At 41.0% G+C, this 26,776-nt stretch overlaps 1 long non-coding RNA gene across 2 annotated transcripts in view; it reads left to right on the forward strand.

The window, feature by feature from the left end:
* LOC132826889 (uncharacterized) overlaps nt 1–26,776 on the forward strand; it is a 91,538-nt gene that overhangs the window by 54,559 nt on the left and 10,203 nt on the right. Inside the window, exon 2 of one of the 2 annotated variants that reach the window (XR_009645933.1) lies at nt 16,269–16,345. The exons of the other annotated variant lie outside the window; for it this stretch is intronic. This is a non-coding gene — a long non-coding RNA (uncharacterized LOC132826889). The remainder of the gene's footprint in view (nt 1–16,268; nt 16,346–26,776) is intronic. 2 annotated transcript variants of the gene reach the window in all.

Genomic DNA, 26,776 nt, shown 5'->3' on the forward strand with positions numbered 1-26,776 from the left:
ATTATCTGAATTAAAAATCACACAACACCAGGTTATAGTGCCCACCCCAGTCCAACACCATTTCCTCCACATCATCAACATTATTTGACGCCAGACAGTCCATTCATCAGTCTAATAATGGCTGGGAAGAAGCTGTTCCTGAACCTGTTGATGCATGTGTTCAGGTTTCTGTATCTTCTGCCTGAAAGACGAGGTTCTAAAATGATTTGTACCATCATGAAAATCTTCACATGATGGAGATGCAGATGCTATTTGTATTTATCAGGTCTGAGAACCAAAAGGTTTAGAAGACAGAATATATATCAGCTGACATTTCAAAGAGCATTTTGGAAATAGATGAACAGGTCCAGTGAGCTTTCTTCCAAATTGATGGTAGCTAGGAAAAAGGTGATTTTAGGCAGGAGATAGGATGGAGAGAGGGGTTGAGGACTAAATGATAGGTTACAGTAACCCTCAATATTTTACAGCTGTGGGTGAACAGATTTTTGTTAGGCAAGGGAATCAAAGGTTATTGGGGTGGACGGAAGAGTGGGATACAGAACTCAAACAGATCAGCTATGATCTTATTGAAAAGCAGAGTAAGCTTGACCAGTCAATTGACCTACTTCTGCCCCTTATTCATAAGTTCATATGTTCTAATGGACTTATGTTCAAAGGCGATACGAAATCTCTCTCTGTATATTTGTCAAGAGATCAACTACTAAGCAAAAAAGAAGCCAATTTGAATCCTAAAATATATGCTTAAGAAATGCAGTCATTCCCCTGTATCGACAAGGGTTCTGTCCTTGAGAACCCCAGTGAATGATGAAGTTTGTAATTGCAGATCTTGTTAAAAATACAGGTTAAAATGTTAAAGATATCCTGGATATGCGATTTTTGTGGTTGCTTACATTTAGCGGGGTAGGCGAATTTATGATTCATGATTTTGAGGATTTACTGTAAAATAACACAATTTTGGTTGAACCTCGAAGGAAATAAATCTGTTAATTGCACAATGAACCGCAGTGATTTAATGCTTATGAAACTTTACTAACTTGTGGTTTATTCTGTAAACTGTGTTCATTCTACTTGAGACAGAGGAATAAACAAAATATTAGACAATTCCCTTAATGTCCCAATATCTCTCTTATGATAAAAGTCCTGTGGAAAATTAAATAAAAAGCTAAGTTGAGAATGATTGTAGCCATACCAGCAATCATTTCTCTTGTTTTGCATACCTCAGGGATACAATGCAGACTAAAAATACTTTTAAAAGTGACTTGTGGTTAGCAGGTGACAGGCATTGTAATTTCTTTCCCCTCCATCATGATGGCCTGATCATCTTGAGAATCGGACCTCAGTCATTTACAGCTGACTGGGCAGTGCCAGTCAGTTTGCTAGTTAAAACAATGGGAAATTGAAGGGCTGACCTCCCAGTCGAGTACTGTTCTTGGAATTGGGGATAACAGGCGATCAAAGGACAATTGGGGATGCTATGAGCATGGGCTGCACTTAGGCAGGTAGAAACCAGGATAATTTTGTGGAGGAAACAGAGGAATTTCTGCTTGTCCTACTGAAAAGAAACTGTTCCTGTGATAAGCAGTGGTAAGGTGACATACCACTGGGGCCAGTGAGCAAAGGAATACATGATGCTCAGATTGGTCTGTGAACACTATGTTGAAGGACCCTGATTCAAGTATTCATGAAACAGTTTGAATTGAGAAAGAGGTCATTTGGCCCATCAAACCCATGCTTGCCTTCACTGTTTTTCTATAGCCCTGCTCATATTTTTTAGACAGGTGCACTAGCCATTTATTTCTAAGCCTGCATCATATTTATATTAGCTGAGCTTCTAATGGGTAATGTGCAGGAATTTTGTTTTAAGCTTGTGTTTGGTGACTAGTCTTCTTTCCAGCATTTAAAGCATAATGGTTATACTGAAAAATACTCCCACGTTTTCTTCAGAAAGGGTAAACAGCTCCTAATGTGTTGACAAACATACAATGCTGTGATATAAATCTGACCAAAGAGTCTGTTAATATATCACTTAAAAATAATTACTTGCAACAAATTACACCATAGGTTGCTGCAATTTAAAGAGGCAACTAACCACTACCTTCTCAGGGGCAAATATGGATTGACAGCAAGTATTAGCTTTGCCTGCAACCCTCACATCTCAACCCTCTGACATCTAGCTGCTCAAACAAAGCATTTTTCATAATGAACACATCTCTTTGAAGGATTTTGATAGAAATTATTTACACCATATTTGAAACAACAGGAACTCCTGAATCTTGGAATGAAGCAGTGGCAAGTATTATGACCTCAGGCCAATCCTCAGACAAGGACACAATCAATCTACTTGCACTGTGTTATTAAAGAGCAGAAACATTTTACAAACTGAAAACTGCAAGTTATGTTACATTGGAAAATAAGTAATAATCTACATACTACTTTGTGTCTTAACATCAAGCAATGCTATAATATCTAAGCATTAGATTCTGACAAAATTAAATAATCTGCAATCTCTGCACCTTATGTTATTTTCAATGATGTAAGCTTAAATATTATCCATTTATTAGAATACCAAAACATCATAAATGTTGACATCAATTTGGCTGCAAAATGTGTTCAGATTATTGGATCAATCTTTCAATAATAAAACAGCTACGTCCCAATTGAAATGACATCTGGAAAGCAGGAAGTGGGATTTCCATCCACGGAGAACAGGAAGTCTCACTTCTGAGATGCCAATCAGTCAGGGGCTAAAACGTCGTGTACTGCTAGTGCCATCAGCAGCAGTGGCCAGTTTGATGTGAAGACTAGCCATATGGATCAGAACATTGGTAAGTGCTGCTGTTACTACATCTGATCAATAGTGAATTGTGGACCCTCAGTGAGAATACCCAACGGAGAATTCACCACAAAGGTATACAGGAAAGCCACACACACAGACCAAGTCCTAAACTACGAAAGCAACCACCCCAACACACAAAAAAGAAGTTGCATCAAGACACTGTTCAAAAGAGCCACAACACACTGCAGCACACCAGAACTGCAAAAAGAGGAAGAAGAACACCTATACAATGTATTCGCCAAAAACAGATACCCCCGCAATTTCATCAACAGATGCCTAAGGGAAAGACAACGGGATGAACTCATACCACAACCCAAAGGACTAGCCACGTTACCATATATCAAGAACATTTCTGAACTGACAGCCAGACTACTGCGACCACTAGGACTCATAACAGCACACAAACCAACAGCCACTCTCAGACAACAACTCACCAGGACAAAGGACCTGATACCCAGCATAAGCAAAACCAACATAGTGTACAAAATCCCATGCAAGGACTGCACAAAACACTACATAGGACAAACAGGAAGACAGCTAACAATCTGCATCCATGAACACCAACTAGCCACGAAACAACACGACCAGCTATCCTTAGTAGCCGCACACTCAGATGACAAACAACATGAATTCAACTGGGACAACACTATTATTATAGGACAAACCAAATAGAGAACAGCCAGGGAATTCCTAGAGGCATGGCACTCATCCACAGATTCAATCAATAAGCACATCGACCTGGACCCAATATACCGACCACTGCAACAGACAGCTGGAACTGACAACCGGAAGTGGCAGATACAAATCACTATAAATGCCAGAGGAAACATCACAGAAGCGCTTCACAGGAGGCTCCCTAGCACTGAGGATGTCACCTAGACAGGGGACGAAACGTCTGCAACACAAATTCCCAGCTCGACGAACAGAACCACAATAACGAGCACCCGAGCTACAAATCTTCTCACAAACTTTGAGTAAGAAGGAGAATTCACTGAATACAGCCAAGAATCCTTTGAAGTAAGGAAAAGCTCTTTTATTGGTTGGTCTGCAGTATGCTGAAAAAACTGAGTGCTAAGAGCTGCAGAGAGTGGGCGAGATATTGAGAGCCTGCAGGTAGCAAGGTTGGATCTCTTCCTCTCTCTCTCTCTCTCTATATATATATATATATATCTCCATTTGGACAAAAGAAAGGAAATCTTAAAAGAAAGAATTCATATAAGAAAATACCAAAGCTCGAATAGTCAATCATTAAGTTGTTGGATGACTATCTCCTCACAGAGAAAAGCATATCATCATAGTCAAAGTAAATAAAAACTATGAGGAAATTTGCATCTTTGGTCTATTTTTTTTCTTCAGAGGAACTTTGTTTACTCTGTGTCCATTCTATTTCACCCAAAGCATGTGTAATGAAACATTTGTCTTTTGCCTGTTTTAATCATGACTGAATGAATTGGGGTTTTGAAGGATTGTAAGTCAAGTTGCAAATATTAGGAATTTTTTTCAATGCTTGTGTTAATGTTAAGTGTGTTATAATAAATAGAGTTATTTTTTCTGTTACTGAAGACTGTTGGGGTAAATTTCTTTGTCCTATGTAACAGTCCGGCAACTTAGCCATTTTGATGATCTCATTCTGATATATACATTTTGTGATGGTTTATGGATCTATAGGGCATGATTACCTGTGCATTCTTCCCATGGCAATAGCAATGGCATTGCTGAAATCCATCCAGAGTGATGAATATTCTTTACATTTGTAACTGCTCAAATACGACTTTGATCTCATCCCACTTTCTGTTGTGAAGTTCAAGTTACAGATGCTGTAACCATACATCTCTTGATCTTCAAAACATGAAAGTCCCTATGGAATCATATCACAAGAAGAATTCACCATTTTTGTTGATAACTCGCATTGCTGACTAGCAGCAATATGGAGGAGACTGTTACTGTCCAATCATCACAGTGAAGCTCCAAAGGACCAGTTTAAGTAGTTTCACAAACAGGTAACTACGGGCCTCCATAAATAATTAACCTTAAACCAGCAATGTGTGTTCGCCCATTGGCAAATCTATTCTTAATTACACAAACTAACATTCTAGGTGGAAATTGATGTTTCTAATTTACAATATGATGCTTAGCTCTGGGGGTAAAGTATTTATTACTTAGCTGCTTCATTTCGCTTGAACTCCACCAATGAATGTAAATTTACAGGAGTAATGTAAAATTCAATAAACTATTGGAAGTCGTCACTCAGATTTCCAAAGAATTTTCCACATGAGTAATTATTTTCTCACAAAAAGGAAATGAGAAAAGAAGCAATAACACTCAAATACCCTTGTAGGTTATGTTTCTAAATATCTGAAGCTTCATGCATTAACTTTGTTAAATATTATGGGACATACTGATCCAATCAGTATAAAAGCTCTAAATTACCTTTATATCTTTACCATACTCGACTGTGTCAAACTGATATATTACTGAGCTAACATTTTCCTGAAAGAAGTTGCAACATTTTCAATTTCAAACATCTGCTAAATTGAAGGTGAAAATCATGAATTCAAATCGTTTCATTCTTTGAGGACTATGATTGCATTCTACACTAAGAAATGCTTCAGGAAAGGAACAAGAGAAAAATCTTTAAAGGGTACATTTGTTACTGCCAATGTAAATCGGAATTATAGATTTCCAAAGGTAGTTTGCGTGATTAAAAATAGATTTATCAAAACGTATGTGCACATTGCTTAAGGTTAATCTTTATGGAGATTCTTAGTTAGCTACCTGTTCATGAATCTGCTTAAAGAGGTCCTTTGTAGTTTCACTATAAAGACTGGGACAGTAATATTCCACTCCAGAGTACTGCTAGCTCCAGTAATGCAGCTGCGAGGTGTTGGCAAAGGTAAAAACAATGACTGCAGATGCTGGAAATCAGATTTTGGATTAGTGATGCTGGAAGAGCACAGCAGTTCAGGCAGCATCCAAGGAGCAGTAAAATCGACGTTTCAGGCAAAAGCCCTTCATCAGGAATAAAGGCAGTGAGCCTAAAGCGTGGAGAGATAAGCTAGAGGAGTGTGGGGCTGGGGAGAAAGTAGCATAGAGTACAATGGGTGAGTGGGGGAGGGGATGAAGGTCAGGGAGGAGGGTGGAGTGGATAGGTGGAAAAGAAGATAAGCAGGTAGGACAAGTCATGGGGACAGTGGTGAGCTGGAAGTTTGGAACTAGGGTGAGGTGGGGGAAGGGGAAATGAGGAAACTGTTGAAGTCTACATTGTTGCCCTGGGGTTGAAGTGTTCCGAGGCGGAAGATGAGGCGTTCTTCCTCCAGGCGTCTGGTGGTGAGGGAGCAGTGGTGAAGGAGTCCCAGGACCTCCATGTCCTCGGCAGAGTGGGAGGGGGTGTTGAAAAGTTGGGCCACGGGGCGGTGTGGTTGATTGGTGCGGGTGTCCCGGCGAAGTTCCCTAAAGCACTCTGCTGGGAGGCATCCAGTCTCCCCAATGTAGAGGAGACCGCATCGGGAGCAACGGATACAATAAATGATATTAGTGGATGTGCAGGTAAAACTTTGATGGATGTGGAAGGCTCCTTTAGGGTCTTGGATGGAGGTGAGGGAGGAGGTGTGGGCACAGGTTTTGCAGATCCTGCGGTGGCAGGGGAAGGTGCCAGGATGGGAGGGTGGGTTGTAGGGGGGTGTGGACCTGACCAGGTAGTCACGGAGGGAACGGCCTTTGTGGAAGGCGGAAAGGGGTGGAGAGGGAAATATATCCCTGATGTGGGGTCTTTTTGGAGGTGGCGGATGATTTGGTTTATCGAAGGTTGGTAGGGTGGAAGGTGAGCACCAGGAGCGTTCTGTCCTTGTTACGGTTGGAGGGGTGGGGTCTGAGGGCGGAGGTGCGGGATGTAGACGAGATGCATTGGAGGGCATCTTTAATCACGTGGGAAGGGAAATTGTGGTCTCTAAAAAAGGAGGCCATCTGGTGTGTTCTGTGATGGAACTGGTCCTCCTCGGAGCAGATACGGCGGAGGCAGAGGAATTGGGAATACGGGATGGCATTTTTGCAGGAGGTAGGGTGGGAAGAGGTGTAATCCAGGTAGCTGTGGGAGTTAGTGGGTTTGTAAAAAATGTCAGTGTCAAGTCGGTCGTCATTAATGGAGATGGAAAGGTCCAGGAAGGGGAGGGAGGTGTCAGAGATGGTCCAGGTAAATTTAAGGTCAGGGTGGAATGTGTTAGTGAAGTTGATGAATTGCTCAACCACGTCGCGGGAGCATGAGGTGGCGCCAATGCAGTCATCAATGTAGCGGGGGAAGAGGTGGGGAGTAGTGCCAGTGTAATTACGGAAGATCGACTGTTCTACGTAGCCAACAAAGAAACAGACATAGCTGGGGCCCATACGTGTGCCCATGACTACCCTTTTGGTCTGGAGGAAGTGGGAGGATTCGAAGGAGAAATTGTTAAGGGTGAGGACCAGTTCGGCCAAACGAATGAGAGTGTCGGTGGAAGGGTACTGTTGGGGACATCTGGAGAGGAAAAAAATGGAGGGTTTGGAGGCCTTGGTTATGGCGGATGGAGGTGTAGAGGGATTGGATATCCATGGTGAAGATGAGGCATTGGGGGCCGGGAAAACGGAAGTCTTGGAGGAGGTGGAGGGTGTGGGTGGTGTCTCAAACATATGTGGGGAGTTCCTGGAGGGGGGATAGGACAGTGTCGAGGTAGGTAGAGATGTATTCAGTGGGGCAGGAGCATGCTGAGACAATGGGTCAGCCAGGGTGGTCAGGCTTGTGGATTTTGGGAAAGAGGTAGAACCGGGCAGTGCGGGGTTCCCGGACTATGAGGTTGGAAGCTGTGGGTGGGAGATCTCCTGAGGCGATGAGGTTCTGTATGGTCTGGGAGATGATGGTTTGGTGATGGGGGTATAACTGTGGACCAGCTGAACCTCCTCCATACCCTGAGGGGAATTTCAGCTGTGGCGTTTTCATGTGGAGATTGTTCAGTAGACTGGAAATGGTTGCAGGCCCTGGACTTGTTGGCACGTATTCCCTTTCTCTGCACCTTTTTTTACCACCACAGCGAAATAATGATTACCCTTGTTGTGGCTCAAGGTTTCAGTGCAGCTGTGTGGAGAAAATCAGAAGCAAAACAGGCCCTTAGTAATCCGAGCAGTCGGCATTTGAACCACCTACAAATGATGGCTTTGCACAGTTGTCTATACAGTGGGACATGGAGGACTCTGACACAAAGGACCATGGAATATCTCTGCATTGACCATTGACAGAGGGGACCTTATTCCAATCTATGCAGCATGGGCCAGCTCACACAATTACAGGATGAGGTTGCAAGTGCAGTAAGATTAATGAAAGCTTGCCCCCACCAATCCCCCCACCCCACCTCACACTTAGCAGAATGAGTGACAGGGGTCATTCTAGTAATCAAGTAGTCTATCCCAAGCTCAGTGTTCCATTTTTCATTACATTCTGTGTTGGTCCCATCAGTTCTGAGTTTCTGCAAATTCTCAACCAACTCTTTCGTTGAGGTCTTCATCTCTGAACATTACCCTTGAGCATCGACCCTACAGCTTCACTATGTACCATTCCACTGTCGAAGCCAGGGTCATGGTCATTGTTGATGACTCTCGCCTCCTGCAGTAATGCATGTTCTCTAATGCACAATTGTCACCTGCCTTATATAGGCCAAAATGAGGACTGCAATTGTTGGAGATTAGAGGCAAGATTATAGTGGTGCTGGAAAAGCACAGTAGGTCAGCAGCATCCGCGGAGCAGGAACATTGGCATTTCGGGCAGGAGCCCTTCATCAGGAATGAGGCTCGGGGGGGGTGGGTGGAGAGATAAATGAAAGGGGGTAGGGTTGGGGAGATGGTGATTGAGAGGGGTAAAGGTGATAAGTCGGAGAGGAGGGTGGAGCAGATAGGTGGGAAGAAAGATTGACATGTGGGACAGGTCATGAGGATGGTGCTGAGCTGGAAGTTTGGAACTGGGATAAGGTGTGGGAGAGAGGAAATGAGGAAACTGGTGAAGTCCACATTGATGCCCTGGAGTTGAAGGGTTCCGAGGCAGAAGATGAGGCGTTCTTCCTCCAGGCGTCGGGTGGTGAGGGAGTGGCAGTGGAGGAGGCCCAGAACCTGCATGTCCTCAGCAGAGTGGGATGGGGATTTGAAATGATCGGCCACGGGAGGTGGGATTGATTGGTGAAGGTGTCCTGGAGATGTTCACCTGCCCTTATATGTTGAGTTGCTTCTCTTCACAATTATTGTCCCTTCTGCAATCCAGCACTCTGCTGCCAATTCCCATAATTTATTTCCCCAACAACTACAGCAATGGACCCCGATATCCCCCTTTGAATTTCACTGAGCTGATCTCTGTTTAGCCCACTGACTGAATACAACCCACTGGACTAGCTGTACCAGAACTTCAGGGCTGACTGTGGCTCACTCCCTGGTCTGGAAGGATACAGAATCCCTGATCGTCTCCATCCCATGTAGCATATCAACTGTATTGAGGTCCTTAACTAACTGTACAAGGCCCACTTGACTAATGACAATCCCCTTTGACTAAACTGAGGCCTACACTCCCTAGATTTGGAGGGATGGTGATTTGGCTGGAGCATATGCAGTATGGTGGCTGCATGAGCTACTGGCACATGCTGTAGGACAAACATTAATGAAGCACAGTTTTGTCCAGCAGCGTTTCCAACTCCTTGACTGACAATCATGATAAGCTCCTGACTTCATGTCTGTGCTGATTGGCAAGGCAGGATGAGCTTTAAATTGTGAATGAAGCAGCATGGCAGAAAAAGGCAAGACAAGGCAGAGATGCTGAGAGGATCCAAATTAGGATAAAGTCAGGGAGTGCTATGAGAGAAGGCAAAGTGCCCTGAAAGATACTTTGGTTCAATCCCTGCTTTGGGTGCTTTTACCTGGTGGCAAGATACTCTGACAACAGCATTGCAATGAATGGTGTCTATGTGCTCTCAAGTGCAGCATTGAAATGTATTGTAAGTGGGTCAGAGCTATGTTGTGATGATATGATGAGGCTGGTCCCTGTTTGCTACTAACCTTTTTGTCCATGAACCATGTCTGGAAATGTTGGGGACTGCTGTCCAAATGGAGGCTTGGAAGAACACTGGGAGCAGGTGCCACTAAATGCCAACCTGGCTTTCATGTTGGGAAGTGTTGGTTTAGTTCCTAACTGGCACGTCAGAGAATAGGAAATTGTGTATTAATGGGGTGAGATTAGGTACCATTGCCATGTAAATGCATGGAAGTAGATTCAATGGCACTCTCTAGCAAGCTTCTTGCTTTGCCATTCAAAGTTTGATTGCAGAATGAGACGTCTTCTCTCAACATCAAGATTTCACTTTTCCACCCTCGCCATTTTTTTCCAACTGACTTGGCATTTCCTGCATCATTCAGGGGTTGGAGAAATTCAGCCCCACATCCTATCATTCTCGCTATACCTTCCCAACTCTCTCACCATTGCCCATGTTGTTCAGACACTGGAAAATTCTGCCCAGACATTTAATGGTTTGACAATCATGATATAGAGTCATAGAGATGTACAGCACAGAAACAGACCCTTTGGTCCAACTCGACCATGCTGACCAGTAATCCAAGCCAATCTAGTCCCACCTGCCTGCACCTGGCCCATATCCCTCCAAACCCTTCCTATTCATATACTCATCCAAATGCCTCTTAAATGTTGCTATTGCACCAGCCTCCACCACTTCCTCTGGCAGCTCATTCCATACACGTACCAGCCTCTGCATGAAAACGTTGCCCCTTAGGTCTCTTTTACACCTTTCCCCTCTCAATCTAAACATATGCCCTCTAGTTCTGGACTCCCCGAGACCAGGGAAAAGACTTTATCTGTTTATCCTATCCATTCTCCTCATAATTTTGTAAACCTCTATAAGGTCACCCCTCAGCCTCTGATGCTCCAGGGAAAACAGCCCCAGCCTGTTCAGCCTCTTCCTATAACTCAAATTCTCCAACCCTGGAAACATCCTTGTAAATCTTTTCTGAACCCTTTCAAGTTTCACAACATCTTTCCAATAGGAAGGAGATCAGAATTGCACGCAATATTCCAACAGTGGTCTAACCAATGTCCTGTACAGCTGCAACATGACCTCCCAACTCCTGTACTCAATACTCTGACCAATAAAAGAAAGCATACCAAACACCTCCTACACTATCCTATCTACCTGCGACTCCACTTTCAAGAAGCTATGAACCTGCACTCCAAGGTCCCTTTGTTCAGCAGCACTCCCTAGGATCATGCCATTAAGTGTATTTGCTTTCCCAAAATGCTGCAGCTCGCATTTTTCTTAATTAAACTCCATATGCCACTTCTCAGCCCATTGGCCCATCTGGTCAAGATCCAGTTGTAATCTGAGGTAACCCTCTTCGCTGTCCACTGCATCTCCAATTTTGGTGTCATCTGCAAAATTACTAACTGTGCCTCTTATGCTCGCATTCAAATCATTTATGTAAATGACAAAAGTAGAGGGCCCAGCACCGATCCTTGTGGCACTCCACTGGTCACAGGCCTCCAGTCTGAAAAACAACCCTCCACCACCACCCTCTGTCTTCTACCTTTGAGCCAGTTCTGTATCCAAATGGCTAGTTCTCCCTGTGTTCCATGAGATCTAACCTTGCTAATCAGTCTCCCATGGGGACCTTGTCAAACGCCTTACTGAAGTCCATATAGATCACATCTACTGTTCTGCCCTCATCAATCTTCTTTGTTACTTCTTCAAAAAACTCAATCAAGTTTGTGAGACATGATTTCCCACGCACAAAGCCGTGTTGACTATTCCGAATCAATCCTTGTCTTTCCAAATACATGTACGTCCTGTCCCTCAGGATTGCCTCCAACAACTTGCCCACCAGTGAGGTCAGGCTCACCGGTCTATAGTTCCCTGGCTTGTCTTTACCGCCCTTCTTAAACAGTGGCACCACGTTTGCCAATCTCCAGTCTTCTGGCACCTCACCTGTGACTATCGATGATACAAATATCTCAGCAGGAGGCCCAGCAATCACTTCTCTAGCTTCTCACAGAGTTCTGGGGATTTATCCACCTTTAACCATTTCAAGACATCCAGCTCTTCCTCCTCTGTAATGTGGACATTTTGCAAGATGTCACTATCTATTTCGCTACAGTCTATATCTTCCATATCCTTTTCCACAGTAAATACTGATGCAAAATATTCATTTTGTATCTCCCCATTTTCTGTGGTTCCACACAAAGGCCGCCTTGCTGATCTTTGAGGGGTCCTATTCTCTCCCTGGTTACCCTTTTGTCCTTAATATATTTGTAAAAACCGTTTGGATTCTCCGTAATTCTATTTGCCCAAAGCTATCCCATGTCCCCTTTTTGCCTTCCTGATTTCCCTCTTAAGTATACTCCTACTTTCTTTATATTCTTCTAAGGATTCACTCGATCTGTTCTGTCCATGCTTCCTTCTTTTTCTGAACCAAACCCTCAATTTCTTTAGTTATCCAACATTCCCTATACCTACCAGCCTTTCCTTTCATCCTGACAGGAATATATTTCCTCTGGATTCTTGTTATCTCATTTCTGAAGGCTTCCCATTTTCCAGCCGTCCCTTTACCTGTGAACATCTGCTTCCAATCAGCTTTCGAAAGTTCTTGCCTAATACCGTCAAAATTGGCCTTTCTCCAATTTAGAACTTTAACTTTTAGATCTGGTCTATCCTCTTCCATCACTATTTTAAAACGATTAGAATTATGGTCACTGGCCCCAAACTGCTTCCATCACTGTTTTAAAATGAATAGAATTATGGTCACTGGCTCCAAACTGCTCCCCCATTGACACCTCAGTCACCTGCCCTGCCTTATTTCCCAAGAGTAGGTCAAGTTTAGCACCTTCTCTAGTAGGTACATCCACATACTGAATCAGAAAATTGTCTTGAACGCACTTAAGAAATTCCTCTCCATCTAAACCCTTAACACTATGGCAGTCTCAGTCAATGTTTGGAAAGTTAAAATCTCCTACCATAACTACCCTATTATTCTTACAGATAGCTGAGATCTCCTTACAAGTTTGTTTCTCAATTTCCCTCTGACTATTAGGGGGTCTATAATACAATCCCAATAAGTTGATCATCCCTTTCTTATTTCTCAGTTCCACCCAAATAACTTCCCTGGGTGTATTTCTGGGAATATCCTCCCTCAGCACAGCTGTAATGCAATCCTTTATCAAAAATGCCACTCCCCCTCCTCTCTTGCCTCCCTTTCTATCCTTCCTATAGCATTTGTATCCTGGAACATTAAGCTGCCAGTTCTGCTCATCCCTGAGCCATGTTTCTGTAATTGCTATGATATCCCAGTCCCAAGTTCCTAACCATGCCCTGAGTTCATCTGCCTTCCCAGTTAGGCCCCTTGCATTGAAATAAATGCAGTTTAATTAATTAGTCCTACCTTGTCCCTGCCTGCCCTGACTGTTCGACTTACTTCTATTGTCAGCTGTACCAGTCTCAGATTGATCTCTTTCCTCACTATCTCCCTGGGTCCCACCCCCACCAACTCCCCACCTTACTAGTTTAAATCCTCCCAAGCAGCTCGAGCAGATTTCCCTGCTAGTATACTTGTCCCCTTCCAATCTAGGTGTAATTCGTTCTTCTTCAACAGGTCACTTCTACCCCAAAAGAGATTTCAATGATCCAAAAATGTGAATCTTTCTCCCATACACCAGCTCCTCAGCCATGCATTCATCTGCTCTATCCTCCTATTCCTGCCCTCACTAGCTTGTAGCACTGGATGTAAGCCAGATATTACTACCCTTGAGGACCTCCTTCTTAAATTTCTGCCTAACTCTCTGTACTCTCCCTTCAGAACCTCAACCTTTTCCTTTCCTATATCATTGGTTCCAATGTGGAGAATGACCTCTTGCTGGCTCCTCTCCCCTGTGAGAACATTCTACACTCCTTCACCAGAGAAACAACACACCATTCTGCTTTTTCTCTGCTGGCCACAGAAACATCTGTCTGTACCTCGGACTACAGAATCCCCTTATACAATTGATCTCTTGGAAACCGATGTACCCCTCGTTGCATTAGAGCCAGTCTCAATACCAGAAACTTGGCTGTTCGTGCTATGTGCTACGTTCCCCTGAGAATCCACCACCCCTACATTTTCCAAAACAGCATACCTGTTTGAAATGGGTATATCCACAAAAGACTCCTGCCCTAGGTGCCTACCTCTCTTACCCTTCCTGGAGCTAACCCATCTATGTGACTGTATCTGAGACTTTCCTCCCTTCCTATATCTGCCAACTATCACATGCTGTTGCTGTTGCAAATTCCTCATCGCTTCTATCTGTCTCTCCAACAGATCCACTCGATCTGATAAGATTCGCATCCAACAGCATTTATGGCAGATATAATCCGCAATAACCCTTAAACTCTCTTTAAACTCCCACATCTGACAAGAAGTGCATATCACTGCAAAGGCCATTTTTGCTCCTTCACAATCTACAGACCCAGAAAATAACACCGTCTTATTCCTCTACAAAACACTGCACCAGGTTAAATTAATAGCTATGGCTTATATTTTAAGTTTAATCAAGAGTCCTGTCTCCAAAAACATATAAGCAAGAAAGGACCCACTGTACTCACTAATACAGCCTTTCTTTTGGACAGCCTAAAACAGCAATTAACTTATCTGATTCTGTGCTGTGAACTTCCCCAAACCGGATCCTCCAAGATTAGTTGTGAAATTCATTGTTTGTTAATTTTCCCAGATGCACTCCGATATCCAGCGACACATGAATTCAAAAACAGCAAAGGCAGTAACTGTGCAGGTTCTCTCTCTCTCCTGCACTGTCCTCACCATGTGCTTCCTTTGTCTGCTCTTCTCCCTTTTAAAACTGCTGTTGTTTTGATTTTTTTTCCCAAATTTCCAAAGCAATGCAACAGCATATAAAACAGTAATTGCTGCTCCCGGAATTCGAGGAAATCACCTCCAACACCTAAAATACCTCAAAAAAAGGAGCAGCTCTTACAGCCAGAAATTTTTCCCATATCCTGAATCAAAGAAAAAAAGTAAGCAAATTTATCAATTTTCAAGTTGTTGGAATTAATCGGAAGTGGCAAGTGCAGGATTTGACTTGAATAATCAATGTTATGAATTTATCGTGACTTCTTCTCAATCTAGTTCAAAGATGGAAATCTTTTTTTAACAACATGTTCATGTTTTAAACGCAATAGCATTGTTATTGTGATTTTGAATGAGCAATTTTGAATCACTCATTTTGTCTTACTGTTACAAACTGAAGAATATTAGATGTAGATACTTAGTCAAAAAAGTGTGGCACTGGAAAAGCACTGCAGGTCAGACAGCATCTGAGGAGCAGGAGAGTCATCATTTCAGGCATAAGCCCCTCATCAGAATGCTGGGGTGGGGCAAGGGAGCTGAGAGATAAATAGGATGGGGGTTGGGCTGGTGGAAGGTGGCGTGGAAGGCTATAGATAGGTGAAGGTGGGAGTGATGGCGATAGGTCGGAGCAAAGGGTGGAGTGGATAGGTGGGAAGGAAGATGGACAGGTAGGACAGTTCAAGGGGCTTTGTCAATATAATTTAGGAAAAAACACACCTGCTATATTGAAAATTGGACAGAAGAGTTGATACCCAGAACAACATGAATAAGAATTTGAAAGTTAGGGAGCATAGCACCACCAAGTGCATTGACAGAAACTTGCAGCCCTGTGATTCCTGACTTCAAAAGATTTCTCTGCTGGAGGAGGAAATGTTGGCTGGTCATTATAGAATAAAGGGAAAATTCAGAAAGAATGGTTTCACTTAATTCCTCTGGTGGATTGAGAGTTGCACTGATAGGGGCTGTAGAGCAGATGATCAAGAGGAGAGAGAGCCTCATGCCAAAGATATGGAAAAAATTACAACAGTGTAACAATCACTAAAGACCAACCAATTAATATTGTTAATCACACCACCACAGATATTATAAGTTGTACTATCTATTTAAATGTTTCAATCAATCTCATTGTTTGGAATTAATAATCAAAACAAAAAACAAAGTAAAGCCTGGATGTACAATTTATATTTATATATATGTGTGTAAAGATGACTTACAAAGTAGTTAAGTCTTGTGTTGCTCCTGATCCACTCAAATATCAAGGAGTTTATTTTGGTAAAAGTAGGAGAACACGTGATAAGCAGGTATTGTGCAACTAATGCATGTCTGTGTGAAAGTTTGTGTTTAGCATACAATTTTGATTTTAGCTATTGATTACCCTAATTTGAACTTGCAAGGAAGAGCACTGGCACCTGTAGATTTAGTGTATAAGTGTTGTTTAGATGTGATTTTTGTGGAGCAATCTGAATGGGTTCCTCCTACCCATTTTCATTGATTAAGAGTGCAATGCTGAACATAATTTCATGTTCTAACATAGATTAGCAACTGAGATGGAACAGCTCACCAGTTCTCAGACACACTATGACAGGACCTGGTGGAAATGCTCCAGAGGAGGTAAGGATGTCCAGTATCCAAGGACAATACCCTCCTCTCCCTCTCTCCCACGGTGGTTGGTTTTCCTCTGCCCGTTTCTGAGCCCTTACTCAATTCCCCATCCGAACTGCAATTGCTCCTTCTGTAGCCATTCTTATGTATGTAGACATCAGAATAAACAGATTTGGTTCAGCATTATCTTTTCATGTGCTGCACACTTTTTAAAAAATCTGTCATGCAAAGATATCACACAGACTAAGGGGGATTCCTAGGACAATGTGGGTTAACAAGCACACCCTTTCTCCTGGGGATTCTTTTAAGGTGTCCAACCAGGTAGAGTATCAAACAGTCATTTATTTTGAAGTGATGTTCTGTGAGGCATTCCTGAATAGGTATTGCTAGAGAATTGTGAACAAAGTGTCTCAAGAAGTCTCCCAGTATGTTTCCAAGGTCTTTCTCCTGACTCCAGCATCAAGTGGATATAAAATGGTGATTATCCCTTCAAGTCATGCTTGAAAAGGTGCTTATGCATAGATATCTGTTTGCTGGTAACAGAGAACTTAAGGGAAAATGCTTCACACCAAAATGTCATGCAATGTCGAATGAGCACTAGCTAGTATTTGAAGTGATAGCCAGTCCCTTATTAAACCTTGAGGCAACTGTTCTCAGTGGAAACTTTAACTCCTTTACCAAGATGGCATCATGTGCTATACACAAAGCCAATATTTCAGAACTCCATCTTGGCTACTTTGGAGGATTGTTGGCATCTAAATGTGGTATCAGGAATTCCATCAGCCGCCCTGTCCCCACATTCTCCTCCCACCATGTCACATTCTGCTGCTGAGTTCGGTATTGGGTAGGGAAATGTTTTTACTGAAAATTTTAGATGTTGCTTATTTCATGCACAAATGGAAATTTGAGTTTAATAGATATTTTCATCATCAAATCTAAAAATCTCAGTTTGCTTGATTCCAACAACTAGCCACTCCTACAAAGTGGCCAAAAACAGCAGGAATCCAGAAGATTGGGAAAACTTTAAAGGTCAACAGAAAGCCACAAAAAGAGCTATAAAGAAAAGTAAGATAGAGATGAGAAAAAATAACGCAGAATATAAAGCCAGAAAGCAAAAGTTTCTATAAATACATAAAGTAAAGAAAGAGTGGCTAAAGTAAATGATGGTCCTTTAGAGGATGAGAAGATGCAGTTAGTTATGGGATATTATGAAATAGGTGAGGCATTCAACCGGTATTTTGCATCAGTCTTCACAGTGGAGGATACTAATAATATGCCAGTAAGTGAAGCAGAGCCAAAGGTAGGTGATGGCCTAGAAACAATTATTATTACAAAAGAGATAGTGTTGGGTAAACTAAGTCTCCTGGCCCTGATGGAATGCATTCCAGGGTACTAAAAGAGATGGAAGGAGAAATAGCAGGTGCAATGATGTAATTTTCCAAAATTTGCTGAACTCTGATCAGCAGATTGGAAAAAAGCAAATGTGACACCACTGTTTAAAAAGGGAAGTAGACAAACGATGGGAAATAACAGACCAGTGAGCTTAACTTCTGTAATGGGGAAGATGCTTGAGTCTATTATCAAGGAAGAAATAGAAGGGCATCTTGAAAGAAATTTTCCTATTTTCAGATGCAGCATGGGTTCATGAAGGGAAGGTCACACTTCACAAATCATTTGGCATTCTATGAAGACATTTCAAGCAAAGTGGACAACAGGGACCCAGTGGATGTGGGGTACCTAGATTTCCAAAAGACCTTTGACAAGGTGCCGCACATGAGGCTGCTGTATGAGATAACTATGAATGGAGTTAGGGGTAGAATATTAACATGGATAGAGGATTGGTTGACTGACAGGAAGCAAAGAGTGAGGATAAATGAGAGCTATTCTGGCTGGCAATCAGTGACTAGTGTGGTGCCTCAGGGATCAGTGTTGGGACCATAATTATTTACAATTTATATAGATGATTTGGAGTTGGGGAGCATGAGTATGCCAATGACACTAAGATGAGTGGCAGAGCAAAATGTGCAGAGGACTGTGAAAACTTGCAGAGGAACATAGATACTTTGAGTGAGTGGGCAAAGGTCTGGCAGATGGAATACAATTTTAGTAAATGTGAAGTTATCCATTTTTGTGGGAGTAACAGCAAAATATATTATTACTTAAATGGTAAAAAGTTGAAGCATGCTAATTTGCAGAGGGACCTGGGTGTCCTTGTGCATGAATCACAGAAAGTTGATCTGCAAGTACAATGGGTAATTAGGAAGGTAATTCGAAATTTGTCCTTCATTGCTAAAGGGGTTGAGTTTAAAAGCAGAGGGGTAATATTACAGCTGTATCAGGTGCTGGTGAGGCCACACCTGGAGTAGTGAGTGCAGATTGGGTCTCCTTACTTAAGAAAGCATGTACTGGCACTAGAGGGGGTGAAGAGTAGATTCTCTCGGTGGATTCCGGAGTTGAGGGGGTTATTTTATGAAGAGAGGCTGAGTAGATTGGGATTATATTCATTGGAATTAAGAAGAATGAGGAGGGATCTTATAGAAACATTTAACATTGTGAAGGAATTGATAAAATAGAAATAGATAGGATGTTTCCATGGGTAGGTGAAACTAGGACAATGGGGCATAGCCTTAAGATTAGACGAAGCAAGTTTAGAACAGAATTGAGAAGGAAGTTCTTCACCCACAAGGTTATTAATCTATGGAATTCTTTGCCAAGGGAGGTAGTTGATGCAACTTTAGTAATCGCTTTTGAAGCTAAGGTAGAAACTTGTTTGAAAAATCAAGGAATTAAGGGACATGGTGAAAATGCAGGTAATTGGAGCTGAGTCCACAAAAAGATTAGCAGTGATCTTATTGAGTGGCAGAGCAGGCTCAAAGTGTCAGACAGCCAACTCCTGCTCCTAGTTTTTTATGTTTCGCTTTTATGACGCTTGAAGCAAAGAATGTTTAAATAATTATGGAACATGCATGCTGGAAACCTACATGTGGAGTGCTTGGCTATTGAATGACAGAAAAAAACAGCCAGCTTTTTATATTCATTTCTTAATCTTAGTTAGAATTTAATTGGAATCAATTTTACTTTTTTTCTGTTTAACAGGCTGTTCATTTTAACCAGGCCAATTTATATCTGTAAACCTGTCATAGATGAAAAGCTGACTTGGCCATGATACTTAGCTCAATCATAATATTCTGCACTTTTAAACTAGCCACATGTTATTATTGATGAGTGAATTAGTTTGCAGTGGGAGTTAAGTCATTTATCACCACTTTGTGTACTGCAGTTTAGACACTGTGTTATTGCTAGCTGTTGCTTAGTAACTAAAATAGTGACATACTTTACAGAGAGAAGTAATAGAATGCTTCATTGTTTCAATGCACTTTCATTACTACCTGCCTCACAATAGTATGAAAATGTTGGCAGGACAGGTTAATCCCCTATATGTTTAAATATGATATACAATGAAGTATAAAGAAAGAAAAATTACAAAATGAATATAGCTTAAGCAAAGTTCATGGGGAAAAACTGAATATCTAAGGAGAAAAAAAAATGGTGGTAAATTTGATTTACAACTAAAAAGTCAAGAATGCAGCAGAAGTGATACTGATAGAGCCAAACTGAGTTAAAAAAATCATGACTTTTAATTGGCAACATTGGTAGAGTAACAGCAGACTTTGGGAAGCAATAGCTGAATCATTTCAGGCCTTGCAAGGTTCTTAAAGATGTATTGTACTGAAAAATATTTCTTTCAGATTCTCAATGCTCTGATATGTTATCTCATGTCGAGTAAGCAGGTTGTAGTCTTTGCTAAATGCTCTGTATTATACAATGGATAATGATGTTCACTACGTTAATGATGATCATGACTTTTGTGATGTTAACTTTTAATAACCATTGAAACTCAAAAGAACATGCAAATAATCACACTCTTAACTCATTTAGACAATTAGGATGACAACTCTAACTCTGCACCCTGACAACCATCACCATTCCCCATCAAGTCATCAAACTAAACAACAAATGTAAGCAATATGAAAAAAAACTGTAAAAGGTTCAGGGTGAAATCAGTAAACACCTAAACTACACTAAAAATGAAAGGGAACTTTTCAAATCTGATCATATTATTCTTTACATTGTTAATTACACGCTCCAGTCCTTGTGTTACCATCATCACAAAAGGAGTTATGATGGTGGCTCAGTGGATAGCACTGCTGCTTAATAGCACCAGGAACCTGGGTTCAATCCCACCATCAGGTAATTGTCTGTATGGAGTTTGCATATTCTCCCTGTGTCCTCTGGTTGCTCCAGTTTCCTCCCACAGTCCAAAGATGTGCAGGTTAGGTAGATTGGTCATGCTAAATTGCCGATAGTGTCCATGGATGTGCAGGATAAGTGGATTAGCCATAGGAAATACAGGGTTATAGAGATAAAAAAGGAAGTTGAATCTGTGCGGGATGCTCTGAGGGTTAGTATAGACTTGATGGGCCGAATGGCCAGCGTCCACACTGTCAGGATCCTATGAGTTTCATCTCCAAGGATCCTTGGAAAAGGACACATCCATGTAAGAGAGGCAGGCAGTCAGATCAAGTGTCCTTAAAACAATATCCAAGTTGGCCTTGTGGTTGTCCACGTTGGCCAAGTCCTGGAGCAGAGGCAATGAATTGCTCGTCCTTCTGCATTGGCTGGCCAAGGATCAGGAACCAGAGACAGAGATGTCCCTTTGCATAATAAAGGCTCCAACTTCTTTTTCTCTGTGAATGTGTGGAACATGGACTGATACAGGCTTTAAAGATTACAAATGGGCTGGAGCACATGAAGCTTCCTGGAAAAAAGTATTGAAGGTACAATTCTGTACAAATAGTTCCACATCAGACATGGAGAAACTCGACTGGGAACGTATATCTGTTGGGCAGTGGAAGTTGTGTCTAGAAAAGATTAAGGTGAAGCAGAGCAGCCCACTCAGGAAACCCATCGACATGCAAACAGGTCTCCAAGGCCTTTTGAGTTCTTTCAGATGCTTGCAGCAAGTTGACGCAATTGTGCATTTCTGACTTTGAAAATGTTGAATTATTACGACAGCAAACTTTGTTTTAACCGGCACCTTCTGAACTGGCAGTCTTGGTAAACCGGCAAAAATTGTATCCCTCAAACACCATGGTTTACTGTATTATTCTCTACAATTATTATAGCTTTGTTGATTTATTTATCTCAGTGTAAATATATTTGCTGTTTAATCAAATAGTGACACAAAATATAAACAGCTGATTAAAGTTTGAGTCAATTTCTCCTCAAATACCATGATTTCTGAACAGTCAGTTGAGGGTGTAAGTGGGAGAAATAGTGATGCGTTACATTTCTATAACTTAGTCTGTATTTTTATATTGACTATTTCAATCTCTTGATTATCCAGAATATTTGATCACCCAGCACACTCCTGGTATCATTAGTGCCGGTTAATAAAAAGTGTGCTGAAAAATAATGAACACATTTTTATTCTTCTTGAAGTGAGTTACAAATTAAAAGGTTTACACTTGAAATTTTCTCCAGTGTTTCACAATAATTGAGATCAGTAACTTTACTTTCAGCTTTTATTTTTAACCCTTTCTTTAGAACATATTTGTAAAATCATAGCTTGATTCCAATTACAGTAATGATACTGGGCTAAGTTTTCCAGGCCATTGTTCCATAAAAAGAAGCAGATTGAATGCCACACCAACAGAGATCAGATGAAGGTACCAATCCTAGTTTATTATGAATTAGCAATTGGGGATACAGACACAAACCAGACAGCAACTACCACAAAATGGATGTAAAGCATCACTTGCCTGCGGGGGCATTTTGTTAATTGTTCATGGTATGTGGGCAACATAGGATGGGCCAGCATTTATTGCCTTTCTCTAATTGCCTGAAGAGCTGCCTTCTTGAATGACTACAGTCCATGTGATGTAGTTAAACACAGCATTAGGGAGTGAGTTCCAGGATTTTGACCCAGCAACTATGAAGAAATGTCGTAGTGATCTAAGTGACGATTGTATTTTACTTGGAGAGGAATTGGAGATGGGTGTACCCATTCATCTACTGCTCTTATCCTTCTTGATGGTAGATATCTGGGTTTGGAAGGTACTGCTGGAGAGGCCTTAGCGAAATTCAACAGTCCAGTTTTAGCTGCTACTCCGTGTTGGTGTCAAAGACTGAAAAAATAAATTTGAATCCATTAATACAATTATAAAATTACAGGTATTCACCACTACACATTCATAACTGAAATTTAAAATCCAGATTTTTTTTTAAGAGGGATTCTTTCTATCTCTTCCCAATCCTTTTTTCCATCATACTGCTCACAATCATCTACTCCCACATTGATATCCAGGTGGATTATCTGAACTGCATTCACTGTCATGAGTAAGAGTAAGCAATTCTATACCTGGAAAATTAGAAGGAGAGATATTGACCGACTACAACACAGGATTGCAAAACCGTGGGTAACTATTGCATCTGTTCAAATCTATAAGATATGGAGGAAATGTAGCTTTATTTTTAACTAAACTATCTCTATTGTGAAATTTACAAAAATAAATTTAAATTTTAATCTCTCATTCACGAATGTGTACATTTAGTCATAAATAAATTAGACTTATGAGAGGAGATCATTCTCACAAAAAGAAGAGACAGAATAACTCCCCCATTTGACAAGAAATGTTGAAATAAAGTTCCTTTCTCCTTCACTCTAGAAAGCTTTGTAGTTGGCACTATAATTTTGTCTAGTCCTGCATTTTCATTGGTGTGTGTTAGTTGCGTGTTAACAAAAATGAAAATATTTGCTCCAATTGATTGAGAAGGGATTATGAAGCAGGGAGCTGAAACATACCTCCTTATCCAGTTACAATTCCAAAGGAAGGCCTAGCAGGGTTCTCACCATTGGCTTGTAGCTCAGTGAGCTTACCTGAAAAGAGGCAACGTGAATGTCTAGCTGGAAAGAGAGATCCCCTCAACAATATTCTTTCATTGATTTCGAGTAGAATGACAGACCTCGATCTATTTCAGCCCTCATGAATGACTGTACTTAATATTAGATTTATTGTGAGTGAGTCTTGAGAAGAATTGTAGCTCAGATTGAAGTTCTAGATGTAAGTTTGCTCGCTGAGCTGGAAGGTTCATTTTCAGACGTTTTGTCACCATACTAGGTAACATCATCAGTGAGCTTCAGGTGAAGCACTGATGTTAGTGATCCCTAAACACATAAATAGAAAGCTGGTCACTAACACCAGTGCTTTGCCAGAGGCTCACTGATGATATTACCTATTATGATGATGAAGCATCTGAAAACGAACCTTCCAACTCAGCGAGCTAACTTACATCCAGTGCATCAATGCTCCTTATGTCAAAAAGTGTGGTGCCTGGAAAAGCAACGCAAGACAGGCAGCATCTGGGGAGCAGGAGAGCCGATGTTTCAGGCATAAGCCATTTATGTGCCTTGTTTGAACTATGGTATAATTGTTCTTGTAGTCAAGGGCGGTACATTGGTTCAGTGGTTAGCACTGCTGCCAGAGGCAACTGTCTGTGTGGAGTTTGCACATTCTCCCTGTGTCTGCGTGGGTTTCCTCTGAGTGCTCTGGTTTCTCCCACAATCCAAAGATGTACAGGTCAGGTGAATTAGCCATGCTCAATTGACCATAGTGTTAGGTGCATTAAGCAGGGGTAAATATAGGATAGGGCAAAGTGTCTGGATGGGTTGCTCTTCAGAGAGTCAGTGTGGATATGTTAGGCCAAAGGGCCTGTTCCATACTGTAAGGAATCTAATCTAATCAAAGTCGAGGTTGTGTTGACTTTTCATTTTATTTGATTAGGTTCTGGAGAATGGTGCTTACAAGCTCAATTAGCATCACAGAAAATTGTTGAAAGGGTGTCATTAGTTAATAGCAACATCCAAAGAGAAGAGCCAATTTACCAACTGGAATCAATTTTGTCACATCAAATGTCGCCTGCATTTATAACATCTAGTAAAACATTCATGTTGGTTTATGTTCCACTTTAGAGAGTTTGGGGTTGATTATTGAGGCAAATGAATTCTGCAGAATCTCATATTCTGAACAGAGCTATAAATATCTATCTGAAGGATCAAGAAAGTTGTGCTTAATATCTAGCGTTTCAAAGGATATGGTGATTCAATCAGTTTAAAAGGGCACTCAGGCTGATATGTCAAAGTTTAAGTACACTTTGCATTTGGCAGGCTGGGGATATTTATGCTCTATACTCCAGGGTGAGTGCAAACGCAGTTGATTTTAGACAGTGCTAGGAAATAATATTCTTTCCTTTCCACCTGCAGATGTATCATTTATTCCAACAAATAAAGAGTCAATATGACCTAATCTGAAAAGCAACGAAGAGGTTACAAATTGCAATGCACTATCAGTGTCCAGAATAAGTAAGAGTAGATTGGCAATACATATAATGGTTCTTCAATGTTTAAACAGACAGAAGTGTTAACTACTCTCACAGCTATGCATGTACATATGTGGTATACATACAACATGTGGTCATATTCTTTGTCAGCCCGGTTCATACAATACTATTTAAATTTAAAACCCCTCTTGTGCAATGTCTAACTTTGTGCAAATTCAAGAACATTTTTTGTTAGATTTATAGAGTGAAATTTGAGGCTGTATTCATTCTGTTTTTTCAATTTCCTATCCTTATTACCTCAAACTGATACATTTCTTTGCAAGTGAGATTAATTTCTAATTCAATTTCCAATCAGTCCTACAGAATACATTCCTCATGTTTGAATACATGTGAAAATAGTAATATTAGCTTCTAATCACCATAAAATATCTATGCCAAGAAGCGTTCTTTTTATTAATTTTAATGAAAATTGGAGGGAAGTTTATTCAGGTCATTTGATATTTCCTCCAGTTATGAAACATTGTGTTTTAAATTATAAACAATTCCAAAGTTTAGAAGATAACACTTAAAATGAGCTTCAGATTTTGTTGTGCAATTCCTCTCTAATGACAGTGCTGTGTCAACATTTTTATTTTTCTGCAGTGTATGCATTTATATTATTAACTCAAGCTTCAATGACATATTGACATATCCAGCTTACTCTTAATAGCTTTACTGACCATTATTTAAATTGTAAAATATTTCTATTGGATAGAGATGTATTAATAAGATGACAAAACTGAAATTTTATATTTCTGAAAACCTTTAAACAGATTTAGAAAATTGCTGTTTTAGAGCATTAGTAATCTGACTTCGTTTTAGAAAAGTTAAATACAAACCAAATGTTTAGTTACGTACTTGCATGTGGAAGGGCCAACTCCAACCATGGGCAGTTTTTGGGGAGCTCGCTTGCAGCACAATCAACTTGCTCAACAAATTGCAATGTTTCAGACTCACACCATTTTGTCAACCGGAATTTACATTGACTGCTCACATTTTTCCAACCAGCTAAAAGGAGACAGAATTCACTGCAGATCCACCATCCATTTAAAGTTCCAATGCATTCATGTAGAGTCATTCAAGGCCGATTAATGTAGTGCCGACTCCGAGATACTCTTCAGCCAGTCTCAGGAGAGGACATTTTGCTTCTCCGATTCAGTGTTGGAGGTGCTATTGGAGCAGGTGAGGGAATACTGGCAAATCTTGTTCCCCTCAAAGGATAAGGAGGTATTGTCCCATCTCAAGCCAAAAAAACTCTCAGTCACAGATTTAACTTTTTACCATATTTCGAAAAACTTTAATGGATATTGCTTCTTACGGCTGTAACAAAAGCTTTCTGCCTTCTATGTAGTACCCAGTAAACTTTCAGTTTCTAACTCAAGTATGATGAAGTAATTGCAATAATCAGAACAATGAGTCAAATTACCACAGTATCCATCTCAGTCACTCAGGAATGACCTCAATAACTTTGGGAGAAAGTGAGGAGAGAAGGTAGCATAATGTAAGTAGTTTAATAGATAGAATGAAAGAGTTGGGGTGGTGGGGAGAGTTGGGGTGGGGGTGGGGGGGCACAGTTGTAATATTTGGGATTATTCGCTACATACTATAGCTAGACAGCATCATGAGTGATGTGAGATGGTGCCAGATCACATAGCACTTGGACCTGTGTGAAAGAAGTTCTCATACAATCCTGTTCAAGGATGCATCTGTGTATAGTCAAAATAAATAATAAGCATTCAATACTTTGCACCAATACATCATCCAGTCCTTAACTGTCAACAGTATGTAGGACCTGGATGTGATATTCATAAGGTTGCATAAACGTGTCTTGCTGTATTTGAAAGCTTTGAGAACATCAATTGTATGAGAGGAGTATTGGAAGGGAAAATAGGGATGGCTGGAAAATGGGCTACTGTTCAATAGCTTTCAGTTTACTTTGCACAAATTCAACATCAAGCCCTGACAAGACTGGGCATATTATATTTTTTATGCCTTCTCTGC

The sequence above is a fragment of the Hemiscyllium ocellatum genome, chromosome 23, assembly GCF_020745735.1.
Source record: "Hemiscyllium ocellatum isolate sHemOce1 chromosome 23, sHemOce1.pat.X.cur, whole genome shotgun sequence".
Classification (NCBI taxonomy): domain Eukaryota; kingdom Metazoa; phylum Chordata; class Chondrichthyes; order Orectolobiformes; family Hemiscylliidae; genus Hemiscyllium; species Hemiscyllium ocellatum.